This window comes from Pleurodeles waltl, chromosome 1_2 (assembly GCF_031143425.1).
Source record: "Pleurodeles waltl isolate 20211129_DDA chromosome 1_2, aPleWal1.hap1.20221129, whole genome shotgun sequence".
Lineage (NCBI taxonomy): Eukaryota > Metazoa > Chordata > Amphibia > Caudata > Salamandridae > Pleurodeles > Pleurodeles waltl.
Window position 1 is genome coordinate 387,011,321 of NC_090437.1, and position 19,256 is coordinate 387,030,576.

Below are 19,256 nucleotides of genomic sequence, written 5' to 3' on the forward strand. Positions count from 1 at the left end.
TTGCTCATGGCAGCCCATTGTGCGCCAATGCAGGGGAAAAGGAGGACAAGAATGCGCCATATCTATTGTAGCCTTTTGACGCAGGAAAGCGCTGCAAGAAGGCCTGCGGCGCTGCCCTGCATCAAAAGATTGTAAATAATAATATGGTTTGTAGTTTAGAAAATTTAGAGTAGGGCTTAGTTGTAGAAAGTAGGAAAGTAAAAGTAATAGGTCAACTTGAGTTGAGTCCATCATACTAGGCAGTCTGATATAGAAAACTACAACGTTACTGTATTTGCCCCCGCTTATCAAAACATTTTTTTTTGGGAGATTAACTGTACCACTAATCTTTTATTTGTATCTTCTTTATTTCTTACATCAGCACCCAAGAGGAAGAAAAAGGCAACTGCATCCATGGGTCTGGAATGAGAGGGTGCCAGTACTTTCAGTGCCACCACCAGTGCAGATGCTGGCAGATCAGCTGGCCCCAGTAAGCCTTCCTGTTATATTATTATATTTCCCTACTTTTATTTTTATTTTTTACCTCACCTCATTTCAAATTATTTTTCTTTTGGTTTTACTGTGTCTGTCTACCTTTTTGTACTTATTTTCGTTCTATGTAAGATTTGTTAAATTCTTGTTATCCCTGCATTCATCTATTTATTTACATGTTTCTTCTGTACCTGACCTCCTCCCGTCAACAGTCTGTATTAGCTTTCTTCTGCTTTGTTACTATTTACTAAGCCTAGCCTTCCCTTCTCCCCTTATTTATCTTGTGGACTGGTACTTAACACTAAGAGGACAGATTTTCAGGACAGGTACACTACCAACAAGATTGCATGCCCATGTCAGCTTCTGTACACGTTTGTGAAGGTTTTCTTTGCCTTGCTCATGCCCATTGCTTTTGCCAAACAAGACCTCATCATAGGTTCTCCTGGACTGACCAAAGCATTTCACCACTTTATTCCACTTCAGTGACTTAGCTGAGCTCTGCCCCTCCATTATGAATCGTTTGCAGTTGATGATTTGTCTATCTTGCTTTTCTAATAACCATCAAAATTCCTATAGTGAAAGATAGAAGAAGATAGAACTGTGATAGTCTACTCTGGCTGTATTTATTTTGTTGGAACTAAATTGTGTAACTTTTTTCCAGTTGCACCGGCCACCAGTGCCTGGGCCAGTGGCAGCACTAACGCATTGGACACGGGAGCGGTCGGAGGTGGAAAACCGGCAGTAGCAGGGGCGAGTGCTGATAAGTCATATTACTCTTGCTCATTGACAATTACCAATATACTCACCACAAGGATGTTGCATCTGAAGCACCTGGTTGAGCAGGAGCAGTAAGGATTGAGTTCTTAATCTTAATGTCCTCTTCTCTCTGCAAATCAGCAGACAAAACCTAGTCATAGTGATTGAATGGAGGCTAAAAATGATGGCTTGATCGAAAAGAATATGATGGACGGCTAAAAGAAAAAATGGGTGAAATGGTAAATGAATGAAAGGATGTGTGGGTGAAAGGAAAAGAAAAATACGTAGGCGAATCATAGGAGATGATGGGTGGGTGAAGATAGATGAAAGGGACCAAAGGGGTGAAAGGATGCCTTTGTGTGTGAAGGAAGGGTGACTAAGTATGTTCGGGTGAGGAATGGGTCGATGGTAAAGAACGATATGTTGGTAAATACCAGATGGATAAGTGAAAGCAGAGTGTTTGAACGGGTGGAAACTGAATAGGTGAGTCTATGGTTGGACAGGTGGATAAATATGAATTGCTGGTTTGGAATAGTGAAAGACTGGATGAGAGAGTAAAAGCTTAAATCCAATGGTGGGTATCAAGGGGTGAATAGATTAGATGAATAAAAAGATGAGTGTATAATTGTTTGGATCAAGGAGAAATAACGGAGCTGTTGTGGAGAGGGACGTGTGTTCTGATTTGCTTGCTTGATTTGCATGGTTATCAAAGTTATGGTTCAAAGTGGGGGCAATTCAATTTCTGTCTTCTCCCTTAACTCCCTGTAGTTGAATCAAGGCAGTTGTATCCTCCCATCCATCATGGTCGTACCTCCCTCCTCATTAGTCGCCAATGCTACTATGATTACATAGCTGTAGTGTGGCAATATGCAATAGTGTTTTGTGTGCAATGTGTGCATATGCTTCAGTTAATGCCGCATTTACAAAGGTGTCAATGCATTCAAACTTAAACAGGTGTTTCCTTTTTTTTGGGGGAGAGAGGGGTGGCCTGTTGGGGGTGGAAAAGATAAGTGTTGTTCTATTTGTAAAAATAAAATGGGATCACTTTTTTACTTTATTTATGCCTCAGTCAAATGAATATTTTGGTGTTTTAGTTTGCACTGCTGTCTTTTAGTGTAGCTCGTTTTAAATCTGCTAACAAGAGTGTATGCATCTTTAACTTATATAGTTACTGTTGGAAATAGCCTTTCTGCGGGGTCACCCCCAAACATTTTGCCTTCCTCCTTCTCTTTTTCTGACCTCATTTTTGCTGGCTTTAGGACTCTGCACACTTTACCACTGTTAATCAGTGCTAAAGTACATATGTTCTCTCCTTAAAACATGGTGACATTGGCTTATACCCACTTTGCTTATTTCATTTACTTGTAAGTCCCTAGTCAAGTGCACTACATGTGCCCAGGGCCTGTAAATTAAATGCTACTAGTGGGCTGCAGCACGGGTTGTGCCACCCACATAAGTAGCCCCCTAAACATGTCTCAGGCCTGCCATTGCAGGGCCTCTGTGTGTAGTTTCACTGCCACTTTGACTTGGCATTTAAAAGTACTTGCCAAGCCTTAAACTCCCATTTTTCTACATATAAGTCACCCCTAAGGTAGACGTTAGGTAGCCCATAGGGCAGGGTGCTATGTAGGTAAAAGACAGGACATGAACTTGTGTGTTCTATATGTCCTGGTAATTTTAAACTTCAAAATGTGTTTTACACTGCTGTGAGGCCTGCTCCTTTCATAGGATAGCATTAGGGCTACCCTTATATTCTGTTTGAGTGGTAGATCCTGATCTGAAAGGTGTAGCCAAGTCTTATTTAGAATGGTGATGCAAAATCTTGCTTAATGGTGAAGTTGGATTTTATATTACTATTTTAGAAATGCTACTTTTAGAAAGTGAGCATTTCTCTACATTTAAATCCTTCTGTGCCTTCCAATCCACGTCTGGCTAGGTTTAGTTGACAGCTCCCTTCTGCATTCACTCAGACAACCTCAAACACAGGATGCTCAGTCACACTCGCATACATCTGCATATTGAATGGATCTTCCTGGACTGGGAGGGTGGAGGGCGTGACACAAGTCAAAGGACAGTAGCCTGCCCTCACACAAAGGACTGCCACACTCCCTACTGGGACCCTGGCAGACACGATGGAACTGAAAGGGGACCTTGTGCACATCTAAGCCACTCTTTGAAGTCTCCCCAACTTCAGAGGCACATTTGGGTATTTAAACAGGGCCTCTGCCCCTACCAACTCAGACACTTCCTGGAGAAGAGAACCTGAACCGGAACCTGTAACCTGCCAAGAAGAACTGCCTGGCTGCCCAAAGGACTCATCTGACTGCTTTTCTGAGAAGGACTGCTGCCTTGCTGTTGCCCTGCTGCCTTGCTGCTCTCTGGCTGTGCTGAGAAGTGCTCTCCAAGGGCTTGGATAGAGCTTGCTTCCTGTTCCCTGAAGTCTCAGGGCCAAAAAGACTTCATTCCTGCAAGAGAACTCCCTATGCAGCAAAATGCCACCTTGTAAATATGGCCCCTTCCTACGCAGCACTGTGCGTGGAGGGGGCGTGCAATGGGTGCAAGAGCAACACCCATTGCATTTTGACGCTGCCTCAGATTTATGAAATTTCACAAACCTGAGGCAGTGCCAAAATCTAACGCCACCCCCAGGGGTGGCATTAGCAGGGCACAACAAGGAGGAATACTTTTATTCGTCCTCATTTTTTGCTTTTTCTATGTGTGCTGCATTCTGCAGCACGCAGAAGAAGGAGCAAAATGCCAAAAATGATTGTTTATGTGCGGGAAGGTGTCCCTTCCTGCACCTAAACAATCATTTGAACATGAGGCTTTGGCACTTCTGTGTGTGCTGCAGTGTGCCAAAGCGCCATTAGTGATTGTTTATTTGATACTGGCATACTCAGTCCGGCAAGTAGAGTTCATCCTCAAACTCTGGTCGTTCACCCAGAAGTTGGTCAGCTAACACACTTCATTCTGACCAATCATCCTCTTCCTCCTCCTGTGGTGTTTTGGGAACAGTGTAATCAGCTGATATAAAATGCTGGTTCATTTTAATCATGGTTAACCTCTCCATGTTTTGAGGTGAGAGATTGACCTTCTGACGGCTACAACTCAACCAGCTACACTGAAAACATGTTCAGCAGACACACTGGCTACAGGATAAGCCAGATACTTTATTGCCAGACTGCTGAGCTCTGGCCATTTGTGCATCTTCTCACACCAATACAGTAATGGGTTTTGATCCACAGACACCTCTTTTGGGTCATCCAGAGTCTCCTGGAACATCCTCTGAATGGTCATTGGTGCTTCCACCTGTTCAACCGCTTTTTTCCTTCACCTCTGCACTGGACTTAAGACCTGCCACCTTAAACCAAGCCAATGCAGAGGTTGGGTCCGATTCTATTGTTGCAGTTATCACTGGTTTTCTTGTTGGTGGGGTTGACGTATGTGAGTTGGAAGTTGAAGGCAGCACCCCAGAACTGCAGAATGGGACTCTAAGTTCCAGCTGTTCTTCTTTCAGTTCTCCTGCTTGCTCACCAATCCACCTCTTGTATTATGAAACATTCCCTTCAGAAAAAGGAATGATAGCGGAAGTCATTTTTTTGTATCATAGCTCAAGCAGGCTGGCACAGATGTACTCTTTAGATGAGATGATGTCATTTTGCAGCCTTGCATTACAAGTCAAGTGATAGCTCAGGCTAGTAACCAAGGCATGCACTTCTTGGTTTTCATTTGCATCCCCAAATGCAAACCTTTCAGACAACTTCTTTAGCTGCTCCTGTAGCAGATGCAATAATGGGACAGCTTGGCCCATTGTACTGTCCTCCTTGTTAACTTCCTGGGTGAAAACCTCAAAAGGGAGCAGCAGCTGTCTGAGGTATTTGACTAGGCTCCATTTGTCTGCATGGTCATAGCTATCCCAATTGCATTATCTACTCTTTTAATGACATAGTCATTGATCTGTTTGTACTGCTCAAACAGACTTTGCAACATATATAATAGGTTCAGTTCCAATGTGTTGGCACCTCCTGTATTAGTGTTTTAACTGGTACAGTGTTATGACAATAAACAAACTGCAACTGTTTCTGGGCTTTAAAAGAATGGCTGAAAGGAGTGTACATGTCATGTGTCTGCAGGTGGTCAGTATGTTGCTGACTCTGCCTTCTTTTTTAAGGAAGTCTTGCACAACCAGGTTGATGCAGTGCCCCAAACACAGAACCTTGAAATAGCCACCGTCTGCCATGGCCTTGACCATGTTACTGCCATTGTCCGTGGCAACAAATCCAACCTGAAGACCTCTGGGTCGCAGCCACTGGTATTAAATTCTTCCAAGATGTTTGCAGCTGTGTGTGGCTTCTCCATGGCGAACATGCCACCAAATGTTCTTAAAAATTTCTTCATGGTAAAGACCTGCAGATAGCTTTTGCTTTAACCCCAGAAAAGAGATCCAGTGTGCAATGATACATATGTAATCAGTCGCCTGACAACTGGTCCACATGTCTATTGTCAGGTGGGCAGTTTGCACAACACTTTGCTGCAAATCTTGGCCAACCAATTGCAGCACTTTGTGATGCAGTGCTGAAACAGCAACTCTGACAACATAGGTCCAGCTTGGAACCTTCTATTTCAGGCAGATGGCTTCCACAAATACTAAGAATCAATCCCACTCCTTCGACAAAAGAAAAAGGAAGGAGGTCCAGCGCTAACATTTTTTCCCGCTTGCCATTGTATAATCGTGCCATTGAGTGGTTGATGTCATAGGGCCCTCCTGCCTAAACATGCCCATAATTGTAGCCTAGAGTTTCTTCTTTTGTGCGGCCACTGATACAGGTGCCGTTTCAGATGTAGGTGGTGGTAGACTCAATGTACATTGTGGTGCACTCGCCATATGCTGTGTTGTCTCTATCTGATTTTGAGTCTTCCTGCGCTATTGTGACGTCTTTGAGGGAGGTGATTCTGGTGCACTGCTGTGGACAGGACTGCTTTGCATGGGGATGATGTCACCCTCTTCTTCCTCACCTTCCACCATGATTTGACCAGGTGTAGCTGATGTTTCCTGGCTCTCCTCACCTTCACCACCACGACCATCATGAGCCATTGTTTAAGCTGCAGCTCCTACCAGATTGCATGATTATTTTTTATATGGAACCTCTGACCTCCAGTACCATAATGTAAATCAGGCTTACCCCAACGAATGCTCGTGCGGCAAATGAGGCATATGTCAATGTTCTCCTCCTGTTTGCTAATCGTAAGACAGTCCCAAACTGGTAAAAATGTCTTACTTTTTGAGCCCCTGCCAATGCCTGAAGAAGAAGTGGATGTAGGTGGTCATGGATATGTTGATTGCCTCTCTGCAGTGCATGCTTGTACTGAGGTAGGGGTTGTTGCAGGTCTCTGCAGGGGCCTTCTAAATATTGAAGCTGGCGGTGCTGCCTGTGCCACATCCTTTGGAGCAGGTTGGATAATAATATCGGACTTCTCTATGCCAGCTTCCACAATGACTGTGTCGCCATCATCATCCTCATCATCCCCTTCCATGATTTTAAGGCCTTCTGGAACTTTTATTTTCCCTTGCCTCTCCTGGCATCTCCCGAACTCTGCTGGGATCCACTCCACGTCCCTATGATCATCATCAGAAGTGGTGCTTGGAGAAGATGGTGGAGTAGTACCCTTCCTTTTCCTTGCTGGAGATCTGTGAGCCCGATTTAAAAAGAAGAGGTTCTTGCTCGAAAGAAAGCTCAACCTCCTGTTCTGCTCCAACTTCAGGAAGATGTGGCTGTTGCTGCTGTCCACTTTGACCTGTTTCCTGAAATGATTGGGTACTAGTCTGTGAAAGGGACAAATCCAATTCAACATCACTGCTCGTTGGCATCGCCATGATTGCAGTGGCTGCAGCACTGACAGAGCGGGTTTTGGGCTCCAGTTGGGGTGTTGCTTTTAATGCAGGAGTGCTATCAGATTGCTCCCTAGAGGCCATGTGGTAGCAGACACACATCGCCCAAAAAAGGCTGCGGTGGGCACGTCACTGGTAGAAAGCTGCATCTTCTCACTGGCCACTTTCTTGGTAGCAACTTTCTCTGGGGCAATCTTTTTTTTGTGTTGTAATTATTTTATTATATTATCCACAAAAGAGAGAGAGCAATACAATACAGAAAGAGGGGATGAGTAGGAATCATCCTTTGCAGTCTTGTTCAACATTTTGTACAGAAAAGGAGATGGCGTATATCAGTACATACACTTAACTCTTATATCTAAGCATTAGAAGAATAACTCAACTGGTGTTGATTATAGCCTTAGTATCACACCGTCCATCATATTCTCAGGAGGTGACAAATCTGAGGAAAGTCGAGGGGATAGTGGTAAGAGGGGGGGGAAGGGAGGGAGGAATGGACCTGGGGCTGATTAGTGAAACATGCAGGTCGCTTCACGAAGCATTGTAGAACATGTTTGCTTACAGGTCAGCCGTCTCGGTGTTGGTAAAATCGTACGAACGAAGGGAACGAAAGGGTGTGTTATATAAAACGTGTCATTTTGGTATGTAGGCGGTTATACCATAGACTATGAGGTGGTGGGTTTTGAAGGAAAGTGCGGAGGGGGGGTGAGAGGGAAATAGAGGGATAGATCCGTGAGAGGCCGAAGGAGGGAGGGGGTCATGAATCGGTAGGGAGAAAGAGGTAGGTAAAGAGGGTGGAAGTGGGGAGAGGTGAGAGAAGGGAAGAGAAAGCGGGGGAGTGAGGTAGGGGAGAGAGAGTTGGAGGGGGAGGGGAGGAGAGAGGGAAGGCAGTGGAGTGAAGGGGAGAGGGAAGGGGGAATGAGGGAGAAGAGAGAAAGAGAAGAGGCATAAAGGGAGAGAGGGGGATAGAGAGGGAAAGAGGGTCGCCCGGGAGCCTGGGGATGTCTATTGGGGATGAAGTACCTGACTTAAGATGTGTTGTGGATGGGGAGAGGGGAGGAGGAAATCAGGGAGGGGTGGTGGGGGGAGAGGGGGATATTTGGGAGAATGAAGAGTTAAAAGGGAGGATGGATGGGGGGTGCAAGTCATAATATACAGGGAGGGGGAGGGGAGAGGGATGGGGGACAGCCATGAAGGGCTACATGATGAGTGAACAAGGGCAATAGGATGTATGCATGGATAGGTCATGATAATAGTGCAAGTGGAAGGGAGGGAGAGGGGGAGGTAATGTGGGCGAGAGTGAGTTCTGTGCCATGGGTGGTGTTGTTGTGGGGCCAGATGACAGGTGACAGGTGATCCCTGTTGCGGGGTTAATATTGACAGAGTAGTGTCTGCGGTGTTTATAGTGGTTACGGCGGTAGGGGATCGGTAAGGAACAGGGACCATACTCTAAGGAACATGTCCGCCTGGTCTTGGAGGTTGTAAATGATCTTCTCACACGCAGCTATCCGGGTCATTGCCGTTATTCATTCTCCCGGTGTAGGGGGGTCCGTTGAGCACCAATTGCAAAGGATACATATCTTTGCCGTTGCAAGTGCGGTATGCAGCAGTCTCTGTAAAGGATGCAGCAATACCGGGAGGGTGGTCATGTCATGTAAGATGATGAGAGAGGGGGGTAGTCCTTCTGGTAGTGGGATTGAAGTGGAAAGGGTGAGGCTGACGGCTTCCCATAGAGGGCGGACTGATGGGCAGCCGACCAGAAAATGGAGTAGATCGCATTGAGTTTCCAAGCAACGCCAGCAGGTCGCTTGTGGGAGGAGGCCTGCTCTATGGAGTCATAGAGGGGTCCAATACCAGTTATGTATGATCTTGAAGAGGCAGAATTTCAGGTGAACCTCGCGGACACCCCTGTCCAATGTCTCTAGCAGGTCCACCCAGTCTTCCGTGTCGAAGGATCTCTGCAGTCGGGTTTGCCATTGTGAACGTAAAGATTCTAAAAGGGGTTGAGAGAACTTGTGCTGTGTAAGGACCTCGTATAGACCTGCCATAGCACCCTTATATTTCACCCATGTTCGAATGAACTGCATCACTGGTGACGATTCTGAGCCTTGGTGGGCGATGTTTGTGTTATGTTGTAGGCAGTGTTGGAGTTGCATGTACCGCCATTCTTGGTTTGGATGGAGACCGAAGCTCTCTTTCAGTGAGGCAAAAGTCCTGATCGCTCCGTCCTGAAGAATCTGGCCTAGATGTACTATACCTGCCTCTCTCCAGGGCAGCCAAGTGAAGACCCTCCCTCCAATTCGCAATCTGTCATTGTTCCACAGGGGTGCTTGGGTGTGCAACGAGGGGTGGACTCCAACCAAGGAGTGGGCCCTTCTCCATGCCATTCGCGTCGCTCTTATTATCGGATTCACGAGTATAGGGGGGGCTGTATCAGTGCAATATAGATTCTCTATACTGACGCCATGGGGTAGCAGGGCTTTCTCAATTGCTACCCATTGGGGTGGTTCTTTCATGTTCGATGTTAACGTGGCTAAAGGCAACAGGTGTAAGGCTAGAGCGTAGTATTCTACTGAGGGGAGGCCCAGGCCTCCACAGGAACGGCGTGCCAGAAGTTTGGCGGGGCCAAGCGTGGTCGCATGGAGCCCCCTACGAAGGATCTGATCTCTGCGTCTACTGACCGGAGTAGCGGGAGGGGTATCTGGAGAAGAAGGAGGCCAAGAACGTAGGTAAAGCGTGGCACAGTGGCCATTCTCACCGCCTGTACTCTGCCCCACATTGAGAGGCCAAGATGGGACCATTTGTCGAAGTCTAGTCTCATGCGTATGATCAAAGGGGTAAGATTATCCATCATCATGTGGTCCAGTCCTCTGTTAACCAGAATTCCCAGATATTTAAGATGTTTTGGAGTCCATCTGAATGGATGTCCGTGTATGTCAGCTTTCATTGTCATGCGTGAGAGGGGGAGGGCCTTGCTTTTTTTCCGAGGGGCCTGTTTTGGCTGCCGATGTGACTGGAAGCAACGCAAGAGAACATGAGGTCTTGCACGTACTTGTTAGTGACCCAGGAGTATCGTCGGGTTCGCCATAACCCAATCTTGTGAGTGTAAACAAACTCCGCTCTGCGCCAGACAGGAAATTCTGTAACTCTGTGGTACTCTGCATAGCACAAAGTGCCTGCATTCCACAAAACTCTGCTGGCAGAGCAGAGTTCTACACCTAGTTTTAAATGCCAAGTCGACATGGCAGTGTAACCGCACTTTCAATGCAGTCTCTACAACCAGGGGCACCACTCAGGGGTCAGGAACTCACTGCAGCTGGGTCCAGAAAGATCCATAAACCAGCAACCCTAAAGAGAGAAGAAGTGATCAAAATGAAACCAATGAATTAAAAATCTGCTTCTGGAAAGCAAGAGGAATCTCAATGGAAGTAAATAAAAAAGGGAATTAAATGAACTAATGATGAATGATCTCATATGCTTGCAAGGGATCTGGTGACTGGTGGAAGAACCCTTGCCACATTACCTGGAATTCACTGCCCCTGCACAGCCCTCCCTCTGAGGAGGTTGTCCGAGCGGTGGTGTATCAAGCCAAATAAAGTTTGACTAGGCAGTGAATGCCTCGAAAATCTGAGCAGCAATGGTGATGCTATATTTGTCAAAATTGTTGCCTTTACGCCTCTGTTTAGGGATATGTGGCAAACACTGATCACTAGCAATATATACTTCCACCCATCACAGACACAGAAAAAGGGGTCTCAAGGATCCTGGTGGAGAAAATTGGAAGCATAAAATTGAAATACCCCAATGCATTGCCTCTGATCGGTTATTGGGAGAGTTCTACTGTGTCCCTGCAACCACAAAAATAAAGCTCTTTGGCGTAGATTTGGCTAACTCGTAGGAACAAGTGGGATTGCAATTCTAAGGTGGTAGGTGAGAAAGATATTCATGCTGCGTTCACGCATGTCTCCCCCTCCAGATTAGCAACGCTAGACTAAATCTGGGTCTCCATTGAACATTTTCATACCGCCTTTGACTTCATATAATCCCGAACATTTTGAGTGACCACGCTGCTCTGTCACATATGATCAGTTCCACATGGCAGCAGAATGAAAAATACTGTTGGAAGGTAGTCAAAGTTGCACAAGGCCCATGTAGCATATCACCTGGAAGTGGGAAAATCTCCCAGAAACAAAACTGAAAGAATAAGTGCCTTGAAAGAAACAGCAAACCAATTTATGGCTGGACCACTTTAATAAATAACTTACTAAGTACAATGAAGGGAAGAAAGGAAATTGCAAGAGCAAAAAGAGCAGAATACTGACCTAAAAGGGATGAGAAAGCAGGGAAGAGAATAAAAGAGCTAAATAAAGCCCTACATAAATATAACAATACAAATCATAAATCTAAAATGCTAAAGGAAAAACTTAAAGCACTGACGCAAGCACATAGAAAGCAAAATGGGCCGATAAAAAAATGAAGGACGAGTTGAACAGGGCAAAACTTCTTGCAGCCCTGAAATTTAAAGATCCAAGGAAATTCTGGAGCCTTGTAAATAAACTTTGCTAAAGTAAATAGCTGACAACCTGTAAAATCAGCAAAACTGTGGATTGAATATATACACGGTCTATACAATAAGGAAGAAGCTCCCCCTCCAGCCCTTACAGGAGAACATTGTGAGTACAAATTCTACACTTCAGGGACTGTCTATCCACAATACTGGCACACATTTAGGTGAAATTTTCTATTGTAAGCCAATAGTATTGATATGATCTGTTCCACTTGAGGACATAGCTTCTTATGAAAAAGTCCTGCAATATTCATTCTCGCACAGAAGATTGCAAGCAGGTACATCAATTAGCCAGTGTCCAACATGTACAATATAAAGTTCTGATTTGGCTCCCTGAATCTAGGGTGGGAAAGAAAATAAGTAAGTTAAGAGTAGTTAGCGCACCTAGCCCCAACAGGCTACCAGTGGCACTCCTTAAGTCTGACCCTACACTATGAACACAAAATGTAACTAAACTTCTTTTTGAATGCTCAGACCCAGACAGTTGGCGAGGATCCATCCTCGTTCCAGTCCATAAGAAAGGAAGTCAGCACTCACCAGGGAACTATCGAATTATAGCGCTTGTAGATGTTGAAGGAAAGTGCTATGCAAGACTTCAAATGAGAAACTGGAAACTTGCCGGCTTTCAACAAAATCGTGACATTGAGGATAACTTGCTAACCTTGTCTTGCCTAATTGAGGATGCAGTACGCCCAAAGTCATTGCCTCTTTATGCAGCATTTACAGATTTTACTACCACTTTCGATAGCATTGTAAGAGGCAGGCTTTGGGCTAACCTAAGTAATTATAGTGTCCCTCTGCTATTACTTAGAGCAATGGAGTGATTTTACAGTGAGGCATGGGTAAAGACTAGGATATCCTCACACTGGACAACCTCTGAAAAGCTAGCAATAAACAAACACTTAAAACAAGGCTGCATTCTAGACCTGCTGCTTTTCAATCTGTATATGGAAGACTTGGAATGCACTCTAGACATTCAAAGTAGATGCCCACCAAGACTAGGAAGCCAAAAAATCCAAAGCCTCCAATAAGCCCATGACATGGTCCTGCTAGATCTCTCACAATTGGTCCTCCAGCGATCTTTTAATGCACTGGCTCACTACTGCACTGATAACGCCATTATTATAATTCTAAAAAAAATAAAAACAATGCTATTTGGGAGGAATCTGATTAAAAAGGGTGCATGGCACATTGACGGCACAGGTTTGGAAATAGTGAACAGTTTCAAAGATTTTGGTGTGCATTTAAATGAAAGGTGGGGGCAAAAGGGCCCAAGAAGTAGTTTCCATGAAGATAATGGCTAAACATCTGGGGGCATATTTATACTTTTTGGTGCAAAACTGCACTAACACAGATTTGCATCAAAATGTTTTGCACCGGCTTGCACCATTCTTGAGCGCGAGCCAGGCACCATATTTATGGAATGGTGCAAGCTGGCGCAAATGGTAGGCTAGTGTAAAAAAAATGAAGTTAGCCGGGTGGGGGTAGCAGTATGGGAGAAGGGGGTTTTGCACCAAAAAATGACGTTAGGCAGGTTAGAGTAAAAAACAAATGACTCTAACCAGCCTAGCATCATTTTCTGATGCAAAACCATCCATACCACATGACTCCTGTCTTAGAAAAGACAGGAGTCATGCCCACCACCCCATTGGCCAGTACAGGTAACCAGGGTCCCCTTGGCATTGACATTGCACCCAGTGCCATGTAGGTGGCCCCATTTCAGGGCCCCCAGTGGCACTAAAAAATATATATATATTTACCTGTACTTACCTATACTTTCCTGGGATGGGGTCCCCTATCCTCCGCTGCTCTTTGGTGTGGGTGGGGGTGTCACTGGGGACTGGGGAGGGCACCTGTGGGCTTATTCCATGGTGTTCCACCATGGAAATAGTCCCACAGGTCCCCTAACGCCTGCCCTGACCCAGGCAGCAAATAATGGTTCAAAGCAAGCTTTGCACCATTATTTCACCGCATCCTTCCCCCGTGCGAGATTTTAGCACGGGGATAAATATGGCGCTAAGGCCATAGAGTCATTTTCTGCCTGAGAATGCCTACCTTGCATCTCATTGACGCAAGGTTGGTTTCCACGTCCAAAAAATGACTTTAACTCCATAACTTTGGTGCTAGACGGGTGTAGCGCCAAAGTATAAATATTGAATTAGTTTTGCACCCAATCTGCATTAAAAAGAATACACAAATTTGACGCAAAAAAAGTATAAATATGCCCCCGGGTGTGTACAATGGGCGTAATAAAAAGAAACCTGGCTTAGGAAAACACCAGAAAGCTATTATCAGTTGTAGGGTATAACATGATACCCACTATCTCATATGGAGCAAATATGCTCAAAGACCAACCATTCAACTGGTTAGACAAACAACAATGTCGGTTTTATCAACTCCTATTTGCCCTACCCTACAGCACCACTCAAGTCTATATTAGGCTGAATTTCAAGCTCTTTAAACAGGATCTGGTGTTGCACGCAAGATGTGTGGCATACTGTCTAAAATTGAAATCCGTCAATAACAGCTTAGTAAAATGTCTCCTCTGAAGAATAGTCAGGAGCCAAATTCAATGTGGAGGTCCTTGCTAAACAACTCCATTAGGAAATATCAGGCGGAAGACCTTATCAAAATAACCCTTCCCAGCTAAATAATAATAAAATTGTTAATGAAGAACGCTAAATTCCTGTCTCTTGACCAAGATTTGAGACACTTGAAGACCAAGTCCCACTGAAGCTGGGGGCAGATCTCTACGCTCTGGGAGTTCTGCCAGAATATCTCAATTCCGCTCAACAGCATGGCAAAATATAACCATATGAGACTTCGATTTGGCTTGATTCCATTGAGATGTTATTGATATGGCCCTATGAATGGAGGAGACAGCAAAATTTGCAGACTGTGCAGTAAAACGGGCGGAACACTACTCCATGTATAGAGCATCCATTTTAGGACATCCTCATTCCTCACTCCTCAACCCTACTTCTCATCCCTGCTTCTCATCCATCATCCCTACTTCTCATGCATCATCCCTTCTTCTCATCCATCATCCCTACTTCTCATCCATCATCCCTACTTCTCATGCATCATCCCTTCTTCTCATCCATCATCCCTACTTCTCATCCATCATCCCTACTTCTCATCCATCATCCATATTGCTCTTGCATCATCCCTACTTCTCATCCATCACCCCTACTTCTCATCCATCATCCCTGCTTCTCTTACATCATCCCTACTTCTCATCCATCATCCCTGCTTTTCATCCATCATCCCTACTCCTCATCCCTCATCCCTGCTTCTCATCCATCATACATCATCCCTACTTCGCATCCATCATCCCTACTTCTCATCCATCATACATCATCCCTCCTTCTCATCCATTATCCCTACTTCTCATCCATCATCCCTGCTTCTCATCCCTCATCCCTGGTTCTCATCCATCATACATCATCCCTACTTCTCACTTCTCATCCATCATCCGTACTTCTCATCCATCATCCCTGCTTCTTATCCATCATACATCATCCCTACTTCTCATCCATCATCCCTACTTCTCATCCATCATCCCTGCTTCTCTTCCATCATCCCTGCTTCTCTTCCATCATCCCTACTCCTCATCCCTGCTTCTCATCCCTACTTCTCTTCCATCATCCCTACTTCTCATCCCTCATCCCTGCTTCTCATCCCTACTCCTCATCCATCATCCCTACTCTTCATTCCTCATCCCTCAGTCATACCAACACATTTTCAGTTTTGTGAAACACACCTTTACACTGATTGGTTGGGAACAGCCAATCAGAGTTATGATAGAGAGCTGCATTCTATTTCAATGAAAACCAGCCTTCTCATTGCACATGGTGGGTGAAAGAAGGAGGAGAAGAAATGTAAATGTGTGTTTGTTTCCAGTGAATTCAAGGCTGTACAACATTTCATTTTATTTAACTAAATGTTTTTCTGTTTACACAGGCCTCTGCATAAAGCTCTGCTTGTTTGGGAAATACAAGGAGCCCCAGCTTGGGCCATAAATCAGCTCTTGGAGAAAGGGTTATACAGGTCATCTACAGTTCAACCGAAAACCTTTCTGGTTTCAGTTTCATATGTAGAAAGAAAATGTTTAAAATCAACTCTGGTGACAGTGCAATCCAGTTCATCCAAACCTTTTCTGGTTTCATTTTTATTTGTAACAAATAAAATGTTTAAATCTGAGCCTGCTTTTTATTTGTAACAAATAATATGCTTACATCTGAGGCTGCTTTTATCTCTGAGAGATGTTTTTTTTCTTTTCTGAAACCAGAAAGATTTTCCATGAACTGTATAACCCTTTCTCCAAGAGCTGATTTATGGCCCAGGCTGTGGGCCCCTTGTATTTCCCAAACCAGCAGAGCTGTAAGAATACAGCTCTCTCTCACAACTCTGATTGGCAGTTCCTAACCAATCAGTGTGAAGTTGTGTTTCAAAAAACTGAAAATGTGTCGTTATGACTGAGGGATGAGGCATGAGGAGTAGGGATGATGGATGAGGAGTAGGGATGATGGCTGAGGCATGAGAAGTAGGAATGATGGATGAGAAGTAGGGATGAGAAGCAGGGATGAGGGATGAGAAGTAGGGATGATGGAAGAGAAGTAGGGATGAGAAGCAGGGATGAGGAGTAGGGATGATGGAAGAGAAGCAGGGATGATGGATGAGAAGTAGGGATGATGAATGAGAAGTAGGGATGATGGATGATGGAAGAGCAGCAGGGATGATGGATGAGAAGTAGGGATGATGGATGAGAAGTAGGGATGATGTATGATGGATGATGAATGAGAAGTAGGGATGATGTATGATGGATGAGAAGCAGGGATGATGGATGAGAAGTAGGGATGATGTATGATGGATGAGAAGTAGGGATGATGGATGAGAAGTGAGAAGTAGGGATGATGGATGAGAAGTGAGAAGTAGGGATGATGTATGATGGATGAGAAGCAGGGATGAGGGATGAGGAGTAGGGATGATGGACGATGGATGAGAAGCAGGGATGAGGGATGAGGAGTAAGGATGATGGATGACAAGCAGGGATGATGAATGAGAAGTAGGGATGATGTATGATGGATGAGAAGCAGGGATGATGAATGAGAAGCAGGGATGATGAATGAAATGTAGGGATGATGTATGATGGATGAGAAGCAGGGATGAGGAGTAGGGATGATGGATGAGAAGCAGGGATGATGGATGAGAAGTAGGGATGATGGAAGAGAAGCAGGGATGATGGATGAGAAGTAGGGGTGATGGATGAGAAGTAGGGGTGATGGATGAGAAGTAGGGATGGTAGATGAGAAGTAGGGATGATATATGATTGATGAGAAGTAGGGATGATGGAAGAGAAATAGGGATGATGGAAGAGAAGCAGGGATGATGGAAAAGAAGCAGGGATGAGACACAGGGATGAGAAGTACGGATGATGGAAGAGAAGTAGGGATGATGGATGAGAAGTAGGGATGAGGAGTGAGGAATGAGGATGTCCTAAAATGGATGCTGTACATGTAACATGTATTTGTGGTAAACTAAAATCTCTGGCGCTGTACTGGCTACGTACAATGTTCCGAGTTCTAAACATCAAAACCTCAGGGACGCAATCCTCTGCTGCCTAAAACAGGAATTGGGATCCGCAAAAAGAAGTAAATTATTATTCTCTCAAAGGAAACCCCTTGACAGCAGAGGAGGTCTGAGACAACTGTCCATGATGGAGCCTATTTGGACTATTGGAATAATGACCTCAATGTTAAACCGTTGTAGCATCATGCCCTCAATCACTTTAGGGTTTCAACAATCCCCAAAGGGAATGTGTAATTAAATGTCATCCATCCAGGTGTTTATTTTTTAATGGCTCTAAGGAGTCCTATGTGCATTTTTTGAATTTTTAATGTATACCGTTTAAAATAGCCTGTTTAATATTGCCCAGTATCTTTTAATGACTTAAAGAAGATTTAGCTGCAAAATCCGAATGTTATTACAGTTAAGACTTTAAAAAACCCTTCAGAGTGCAGGCTTATGTAATCAAACATAAATACATTTTAAAATTCAAAATTTCGGTGTGTGAATTCAAAAGTTCTGTATGTGCTTATTGTGAAGTATGTATCAAATTAATACTGTGAATTGCACTTCAAGTTTTTTTTCCCTTCTTAGACAATCATCAGAGCATGTGGAAGGGGAATTCAGACTTCTAGTTGGACCACAGGGAAGGTGGAAAGCCATATGTATTCATAACTGATTTCTATTAGTTTTGGGGTAATATTTTAACTTCACCTGTGTTTTTAACACCATGTCTTTGTCATGTTGATCCTATATAAACTTATTTAGACATAGGCTTTTCAAATTCACTTATTTGTTTCAAGGATTTGACAGCTTCTCAGTGTTGCACACCTGGCATAGTTAAAAGAAGGAAGCAAAAAGTGCATGTGGGATTGGGTCTGGGAGAGACAGGGTGCATGTGCTGCCACTCAGCAAGCCCTGAAAAGGCAGCCTTGAGTGTGACAAAAGGGATAGCAAAGAGTTCCCTGCATCGCCATTGGAAAGCAAGATGCAGGGAAATCTAGTAATGCCCCGGCCTAAAAGCACATCTAATAACGTAATTGCCTCTAAGCACTATTAAAAAGGGATGAATGGTACTGTATTTGAATGTTTGTTTAGACCTACATGCTCCTGACGAAGTTCTAAAGGACATAAAGGGATGAGTACCACATTAAACCATGGATAGTCCTTGCATAGTTGGAAGTTTAAAATTGCAGTGTGGCGCAAACATTCTTATGCCATGCATGACTGATCAGCGTGGTGCATTTAATATAGGTTAACAGCTGCGCTTTAGCAAAGTGTATAAGTGAAGGAACAGGATAGTGTCGCCAGCTTGAAGAGTGTTGTCTACATGGTAATTCTTTTGGTGTGCCACATAATAGTGGGAAGCACAGTGCACTACTCGTTTTGCTATTATCATGTATCTTTGTATGTGCCTGCTAGTGTGAGATACTTTAATTAAATTTATAAAGGGTTTTTCTAAAGTAAACTTAATGCAACCCAATTCAGAAATAATATTGCAATTTTAAAAAGGCAAGGTAAGTGGAAAAGTAGTAATTGATACAACAATAATTGAAGGAGGTGGAGGTTTGGGTCAGTGTTAGAAATGGGATCTCCGGTTGGCAGTCAGTTTGAGCTCTGTCCAAGCAGGGCCCCTCACTTTAGTCAGGGCAAGGGAGATACTCAGTTAAGATGATCCCTGCTCACCCCGCTTGGTAGCTTGGCACAAGCAGTCAGGCTTACCTCAAAGGCAATGTGTAAAGTATTTGTACCAACACACACAGCAATACAGTGAAAACACTACAAAATGGACACACCAGTTTAGAAAAATAGCCAATATTTATCTAAATCAAACAAGACCAAAAGGACAAAAATCCAACATACGTGTCAAGTTATGAATTTTTTTAATAATAGAATCTTACTCATAGAAAACACCGGAAATGTTATTACACAAGGTACCTGGTTTGTGTAAAAAACAAAAATGCACGGGGAGTGTGCATCGGAAAAGTCAGCGATGCATCAATT